Source organism: Hipposideros armiger, unplaced genomic scaffold, assembly GCF_001890085.2.
Source record: "Hipposideros armiger isolate ML-2016 unplaced genomic scaffold, ASM189008v1 scaffold_35, whole genome shotgun sequence".
NCBI classification, from domain to species: Eukaryota; Metazoa; Chordata; class Mammalia; order Chiroptera; family Hipposideridae; genus Hipposideros; species Hipposideros armiger.
The window spans coordinates 4,048,940-4,056,774 of NW_017731385.1; the positions used below are offsets into that span (position 1 = coordinate 4,048,940).

The window sequence follows — 7,835 nt, forward strand, 5'->3', positions numbered from 1 at the left end:
CCGGTTCTTGAAAAGCTTCATTGTTTCTTGCAGCTGTTGCAAAATAAATAAATAAGTGCGTGCATGCGGCATTTTTTCACAGCGTTCTGGAAAGCCCGAACGTGGCGGGAGGGGCACACCTGGGAGAAAGGAGATCCCTCCCCCCCAGGCTCCCAAAGTGGGCACTTTCACGCAAGGCTAGGGCGGCCGCGGTGTCGCGACTGGGGAGCCCGGAGTTGCGGGGCTCGCGGGGGGCTGAGCAGAGAAGGGCGCGGCCCGCGGGGCTCGGCCTGGGAGTGCGAAGGGAGACGACCCGCCGCCCGCCGCGAGCCCGGAGCCGGGGAAGGGGGGCCCAGACAGGCTGCCCCGCGTGCCCAGGGCGCGTCCCCGAGGCGGCCGCCAGGGGGCGTAGCAGGCGCGGGGGAGGGCTGGCCCGCCGAGTGTCGCCTCCCTCCGTCCCGGAGAGGAAATGTGGGGGCCCGTACTGGGGGCCCGCCAGACTGGGTTGCACTGGCCGGGCCTCGAAGACCCGCGGCCCGCCCCACAAGCTCCTCGCGCTGCTCCGGGCTCCACCACGTGGGCGGCTGCTGGGAGCGGCCAAAGCGCGTGCACGGTGCGGGCCGCGGGGGCCCCCGAGGCTAGGGGGCGTGTCCGAGGGGCCCCTGAAGGAAGGGGTCCCGGGCGGCGACCCGCACAGTCTCCTGCTTGGGGTCGAGACTCAGGGACACGCCGCACACACGCGCGATCAGTGGTCACTGCGGAAACCCACCAGCACCTGCCTCGGGTCCTCCCGGGCACCTCCCTCTTGCTTCCTTTGCTATGTAAGTGACTAGAAACCAGCATCAACCCCAAGTCTCTTCTGTGGTTTTCTTGAGTGTGCCCAAGGAGAGGTTTCCCCAAAGCAAGACTGCCGGAGGACTGCCATCTAACGAATAAATGCTGCAGAGACCAGGTCCCTAAAGGGGGAAACAGCCCAGCCATGGCTGGAGAAAGGAGTTTGAAATACGTGGACTTTAAAAAAAAAAATAGTGAGTGGGTCACGTGTCGCCTTTCATGTGTTCGGGTTTCAAGACTCAGGCTAATTGATGTCAATAACAAATAAAAAGAAGATGGCTAATAAAAGAATCGTGAAATGTCTAAATCGAGTAGAAGTGTTTGTCTCAAACAACCAGGCTGTCTGGTAGGAAAGGGTCTATTCTAAAGAAAAGATAGGTTTTGGTTTTTTGGGGGGTTTTTTTACTCTTTAATTGTAAAAGATTTCCGAGTTACACTGCGCATCCCATCGGCTGTAAATCATTTTTAAAATTAAGACCTGAAAACAAGTCAACAGCTATCATAATGGAAACCTAGCCTTCCCCCACCCCCATATTTATTCCCCAAATCATTTATCTCCTTGGAAATTTTTAGTTCAATTCAGTGAGTCAGTTATATGGAAGGGAAATAAATCTTTTTTCACTTAAGACTTGAGTTGTGATTGTTTTGCTTAACTGAATGAAATTCAGCTTAATTTTTGAATAAAATATTCCAGTTTTAGAGGTTATGGACATTAACAAAGGAAGAAATGTATTAGAATCTTTAAAAAGAAACAAGTTTAGTATGTATCATTTAAAACTCAGGCACTATGTGTGAATAATTAAAATTCAGTCTACTAATTTTAAAGTATTTCTTCAGAGAGTTCCCTGCATGAGGTTGGTCTTGATGCCTGCAGATCCATTCTGCAGTTAACTGAAAAGGAATATCAATATTATATTTTCATTATACTTGGTGTTTAGAATTTTGAAATACATACTTGTAAATTCAGACAGAAGGTTAGAGCTGACTTTTAAAAGACTAATGCTAATGGAAAATCTTTTTAAGTACTATACATTTTTAGTATTTGTAATGATTCCCATTCATTTGTCCCTAAAGACATAAGGTACACAGAATAAGGGACAAATGCTCAGTTGTTTAAATTCTAGTGTTTTGGAGTTTTTTACCAAAATGATTTTTCATTTGTGAATTTTTTAAATGTTTGTGTTTTCCTAAAGTAGTAGGAAATCAATAAGATTAAGCTATTTTAGACGGAAAAGTTAGGTGATTAGTATTGTATGCCTTCATTTTTAGAAAAAAAGAATCGAAATATAAGTTGCCTTTCAGCTTTAACTTGATCACATACACATAGAAGGAAATATTTATTTTTTTCAGTGATTACATTCTACATACCAAAGTCAAACTCATTTTTTCCACCTTGGAAATAAAATCATATAGTAAAACTTTCACTGGAGTCTGACAGTGCATCACACTTTTGTTTTTATGCTATTTTCCCCAGGTATCTTTGTCAATTTCCCTTCTTTTGGAGCAGAAACTGATTGCTTATTTTTGGTTTTTTAAAAACTGTGCCCTTGAAAACAGCTGTATCTCAAATGATGCTGATAAATGTTCCAGACAGCCCCCAAATGTAATATGTACCAAGTTAAAATATGAAAAACAGCCCAACTGACAATCAAGTATTAGTAGTAATACAATATGTTGTGATTCCCAGAAAGGAATGTTATTCAGCAGCAAAAGTGAGTAAACTACAGCTACACACAGCATGGGTGGGTCTTTGAAATACTATGTTAAGTTAAAAAAAGAAAATGCAAGTTCTGAAAAAAAAAAACTACACACTTGACACCATTTTGTAAAAGCTCCTAAAAGCAAGGACAACAACAACAACAAATGTTGCAAGTATTTTAAAGCAAGAGAATGAAATGCATGGTGAAATATTTTTGTTTTGTTTTACCAAGAGGCTTAATAATACAAAATCCAGGATCCTGGTTCCCTCGGGGAGTGGGTGGACAGAAGCCCATAGGTAGAGGCAGTATTCTTAGAAATAGGTTCATTTCTGACCGGGTGGTAGATTTATAGGTTTCTATTTTATGGTTATGCTTTATAACTAACGTGTGTGTGTGTGTGTGTGTATGTATATAATGTATAAAATATTTTAAAAGATAAAGAAAAATATGGGGAGATCCACGAACGAGATTACCCAGTTTTCAATATGATTCCAGATTCCAAGCTGTTTGTATAAGTGATTCAGAAGCATGAAAGTACCACTAAAATGATATAGTTAATCCAGGTCTCATCCTTAAAAGATATATTTCTGAAGCATGTGTACTCATATCCTATCAATGCAATTCAAGACAAAAACAGACCATGAAAGAAAAAAATGTAAAAGCATTCACTTCATAGGTGATCAGCATCATTCATTAAGAGTGCATTGTATACACCATCTAGCAGTTTCCTATAAGGTTAAATGTACACGTAACTTATGATCCAGCTATTCTGCCCCTCACAATTTAACCCAAAAAAAGGAACATATATCCACAAAGAGACCTATATGAGAATGTTGATAGTTGCTTTATTTATAATAGCAAACCTCTGGAAACCACCCAAATATAATACATCAAAAGGAGAATGGGTAAACAAATCGTTATATATCCATTCCATGTAATATTACTTAACAAGAAAAAAGAAGGAACTATTAATACATACAAAACCATGGATGAGCCCCAAAAGTATAATGCATAAGCCAGGCACAAAAGTGTACAAAGAGCACAAATTAGCCCATTCATTTGAAGTTCAAGAGCAGGCAAAACTGATTGATGAGATAGAATCATGGTTGCCTTTGGTGGGGGGGCGGGGAACGGGGTATTGTGGATGACTAAGAAGAAGAACAAAGAACTTTCTGGGGGGGGTGGCAGGGCTCTATGTCTTGATTGGGGTATTGGCTATGGTAGTGTGCATTCATCAAAACCGCATTGAACTGTACACTTAAGATGGATGCACTGCCTCGTGTAATTATATCTGAATTTTAAAAAGGTTTAAAGAGTGCATTATATAAGTTGGAAATTTTGCAGCTGTTCTAAAAAAGGTTAGCACAATGCTTTCCATTTTGCTGTTATGCGAGTTAGTTGAGATGTTCATCTTCAATCTCCATGCCCACAGCTATCTCTACAGATAACACTTCCAGAGGTCCACCTGCCTAAGGTCCCGTGCAAAGGGCTTTAGCTGTGGAAGGCACTACAGGGTCTCCACAAAGCCACCCAGGGGCAGGAAAGGTCTTAGTGACTCCTGGTTGGCTCCAGTCCCTGCACAGCCACAGCAGTGCGAGTGCCAGTCTCCTCGAGATGTGTTTACACCCAACTTGAGAAGATTTTCTATTTTAGATGACACAGATAGCCAGCTCACAGGGCCATAAATGCTACATTCCTCCATGACACTTAAAAAAACAATGTGGAAGTGTCAGCCAGCATTTGGACAGAGACAGCACGGGAACATCTTTTTTGGGGACTTCTTCCAGAACCATGTTCAGGTGAAGTATCAATAAGGAAAGTTTCTGGAAAACCCAGGCCTGGGCCAGGAGTACCTGGCACCCTTGGGATCACCATAGATTCATAGTGAAGAATGAAAGGCTTGTCACTGCCCAAGGGCCCTGAGCATAGCCTTCCACAGACTGGCACTAGCCTATCCCCAACCTGAAGGGGTATGGGGGGCACGTTCAACTCCCCGCATGGTAATCCATGGGAAATTAACCAACGCCAAAAGCGCTGTAATGACGCCATCTTTTTTCGCTTGTCATTTGCCATGGTCAGTCTCTGAGATGGGTGAGCCATCTTCACTCTTCTGTGTAATTAATTTCCACACATATCAACAGTGAAGACGAGCACGAAAGATGCTTCGTAATTTGATAAGTGCATCACAGAAGTAACCTGAAAAGTGGGGTTAAATCAAAATTTCTGTTCCCTCCGATTAATGCCACCAGCTCTATCAGGGAGCAGCGTGTCAGGGAGACACAAGATGCTCCTTTGCCCCATTCTGCAAAGCTGTGTGACTTTGTGCAGGTCACTCCGCCTCTCTGTTTTCTCCTCTGTGAGATGATCATGTTGGGAAAGACCTTTCTGCCTCTGAAATGCCATGACGACTTTCTCTGTTTTGAAATTGAGAGTGGTACACTGGTGTCTCATCCTTTGGCTATATGTCTCCTACATTTGCCTTCTCTGTCAAGTAATTAATAGTCTATAAATCAATGCATGGGCAACAGAAGCCAGGCTCAGGGAGTAATCGTTTCCTAATTTGTTTGATTAAGGCAGATTTTTCACACATTAGGGTATCTAAGAGCGCAACACATTTTTTTTAAGCAGTTCTGAATCCTCATATATATTCTTTGAAAAATATGGGGATGGAGAGACAGCAAAACGTCACCATGGTAAGGGGCAAGTGACCACACCACAGGTGACCCACCAAAGGAATAACCTTCAAACTGATCATTGAGAATGTTCCCGCAAAATGTTCTCTTTGGGATAGTACGTTCTGGTGGTGGAACCTTATTTAAACTATATTTGTACATTTCTTCAGTAATTTTTTTTTTTAGCACCATCAATGTATCAGGCTCCTTACTAGCAGCAACTCTTTCTGGCCTCATGGACACGCTACAAATAAATGAGATCTCACAATTGTGCAAACGCCTGCTGCTCTGCAGTGTGGAGACACCTGGAGAATCAGGTTTACATCTGACCTTGGAGCGCCATTGATCCACAAGAGAAATGAATACTGACTCGGGGTCAAGCATTGGAAATGGCCAGTTCCTATACCCCGTGAGGAGTGATGAAGACACACAGATATTAAGACAAGTCTTATGTGACTTCTAGCTTTATGTACCTGGAAAACAGTTATTAGATGTGACCCAGGTAACTCCACCGGGCGGAGCTAGGCCAATGGGAAGGAAAACAGGTTTCGGCTCTTTTTAAAGACTGTTTCTTCTTTCCCAATAGACACAAATAATGAGCATTATCTCGCAGTGTCTTCTGGGAACACGGCCTGTGTGGAAAGAGCTTTGAATCATCAGGCTGACCAGGCAGAGACTGGGTCCACACGCACTGGAGAAACTGCCCAAAGAAGTACTGGACTGACTGAGAGGATGACAGGGTGACATCAGAGGTCCCTTCCAACTCCAGGATCACTGGATATTTTGATTTTACTATGCTTCCATATGGATTGCTGTGTCTGATGGGTACTGATGGGGACTGGCTTTGCTTTAACTGAGTAGTGATCAGCTTCCAAGTTGAGGATATATCCATCAGTTGAATGGGATATAGACTTTATCTTCTATCGCAGAAACCCTGATGAAATCGCTCCTTTCAGGTTCAAGGCCCAGTTCCAATAGGCCAAAAAGTCAAGTTCGGAAGTCTGGGATTGGTTTCAAACCAACCACATTGTGGGAGATGGATGAAGCAAACAGGAGCCAGGTGGAGGTTAAGATAATGTGTGTATGCTGGTGTGCTAGCCTCAAATGTTTGATAATAGGTTATGTGTGTGTGTGGCAGGGGGGAGAGCCCTGACTTGTAGAGCTTGCCAATTTCTCTTGTGTAAGTATTCTACCAGGGCTAATTCAAGCCACCAATGTGAAGTCACCGAGTACAGTAAAACCTTGGATTGCGAGTAACATGGTTTGCGAGTGTTCCGCAAGATGAGCAAACATTTCTAATACATTTTAATGTGGTAAACGAGCGATGTCTTGCAATACAAGTAGTTTGTTTCAGGAACGAATTATGCTCGCAAACCAAGGTATTACTGTACAGACTTCTGAGGAGATGTACAACAGGCTTTTGCAAGACCCTGTGAGCCCGCCCCAGTACATCACAGGGTGAAGATATCTGAGAACCTTGTGCTGCCTTTGTAACAAATTAAATATGCATTCAGTAATAAATTTATAAGCAATCCGGTACAAAAATGGCAACAGCTATCAACAGGCAATTCACAGAGCAAACCAGAACGGCCAATAAGCATAAAAATATATTCAGGAACCTGGCTGAGAAAATGAAGAACTGGGCAGGGCTGGCTGTTCACAGAGGGAATTGAATTCTTATTCCCTGCTATCGGGGAGATAAATTAGTACATCCACTTTGGAGAGCAACTTGACAATACCCAGAAAGCTAAGGATGCATTTACCTACCCCACAACCCAGCAATTCCACTCATAGAATGTACCCTATAAACTCTTGACATATGGACCAGAAGACACATATAAGAATGTTAATCGGGCCATTGTTTTCAATAGTAAAAACAACTAGAAACATTCTAATTGTCCCTCAGTGGAAGGGCGAAAAATGGTGCATTTTTCATACAATAGGATGCTATACAGAGGTTAAAATGAATGAACCAAATCTAAGTGAATCAACAGAGATAAATTTAACAACCAATATTGTGTGAAGGAGCAATTTGCAAACGTTATATAACCACATGTTATCTTGAAATAACTATTAACACAAAAACGGTAGCATATTTTGTAAATAGGTATATGGAGCATAAGTAGAAAATATGCATGGAAATGATAATCAGCAACCTCAGACATTATCTCTGGGAATAAGGGGAGAGGAAAGGTATAGAGAGTAGTTTTCACTACATTGGTAACATTTTATTTCTTGAAAAGACAAAAGACATCTGAAACCAATGGGGCAAAATGTTAGTATCTGTTAAACCTAGATGGTGGATACATGTGTGTCTTAAATTATTTTCTGTATGCTTATATTAACATGGTACATTTGTCACAATTAATAAACCAGTATTGATACATTATTGTTATTATTAACTAAAGTCCATACTTTATTTCGATTTCCTCAGTTTCGCCTTAATGTCTATTTTCTGTTCTGGGGTCCCATCTAGGATCCCATATCACACTGAGATATCATGTCTCCTTGGATTTCTCTTGGCTGTGACAGCTTCTCAGACTTGACTTGTTTGTGGTGACCATGACAGGTTTGAGAAGGAATGTCCCTCAGATGGAATTGGTCTGGTGTTTTCCTCATGATCAGACTGGGCTAATGTGTTTTGGGGAGG

At 42.4% G+C, this 7,835-nt stretch overlaps 1 long non-coding RNA gene across 1 annotated transcript in view; it reads right to left on the reverse strand.

The window, feature by feature from the left end:
• Positions 1–3,386: 3,386 nt before the first annotated feature.
• The window catches only part of LOC109380356 (uncharacterized), a 32,981-nt gene continuing 28,532 nt past the window's right edge, over positions 3,387–7,835 (reverse strand). Inside the window, exon 3 of the long non-coding RNA XR_002123446.1 lies at positions 3,387–5,817. This is a non-coding gene — a long non-coding RNA (uncharacterized LOC109380356). The remainder of the gene's footprint in view (positions 5,818–7,835) is intronic.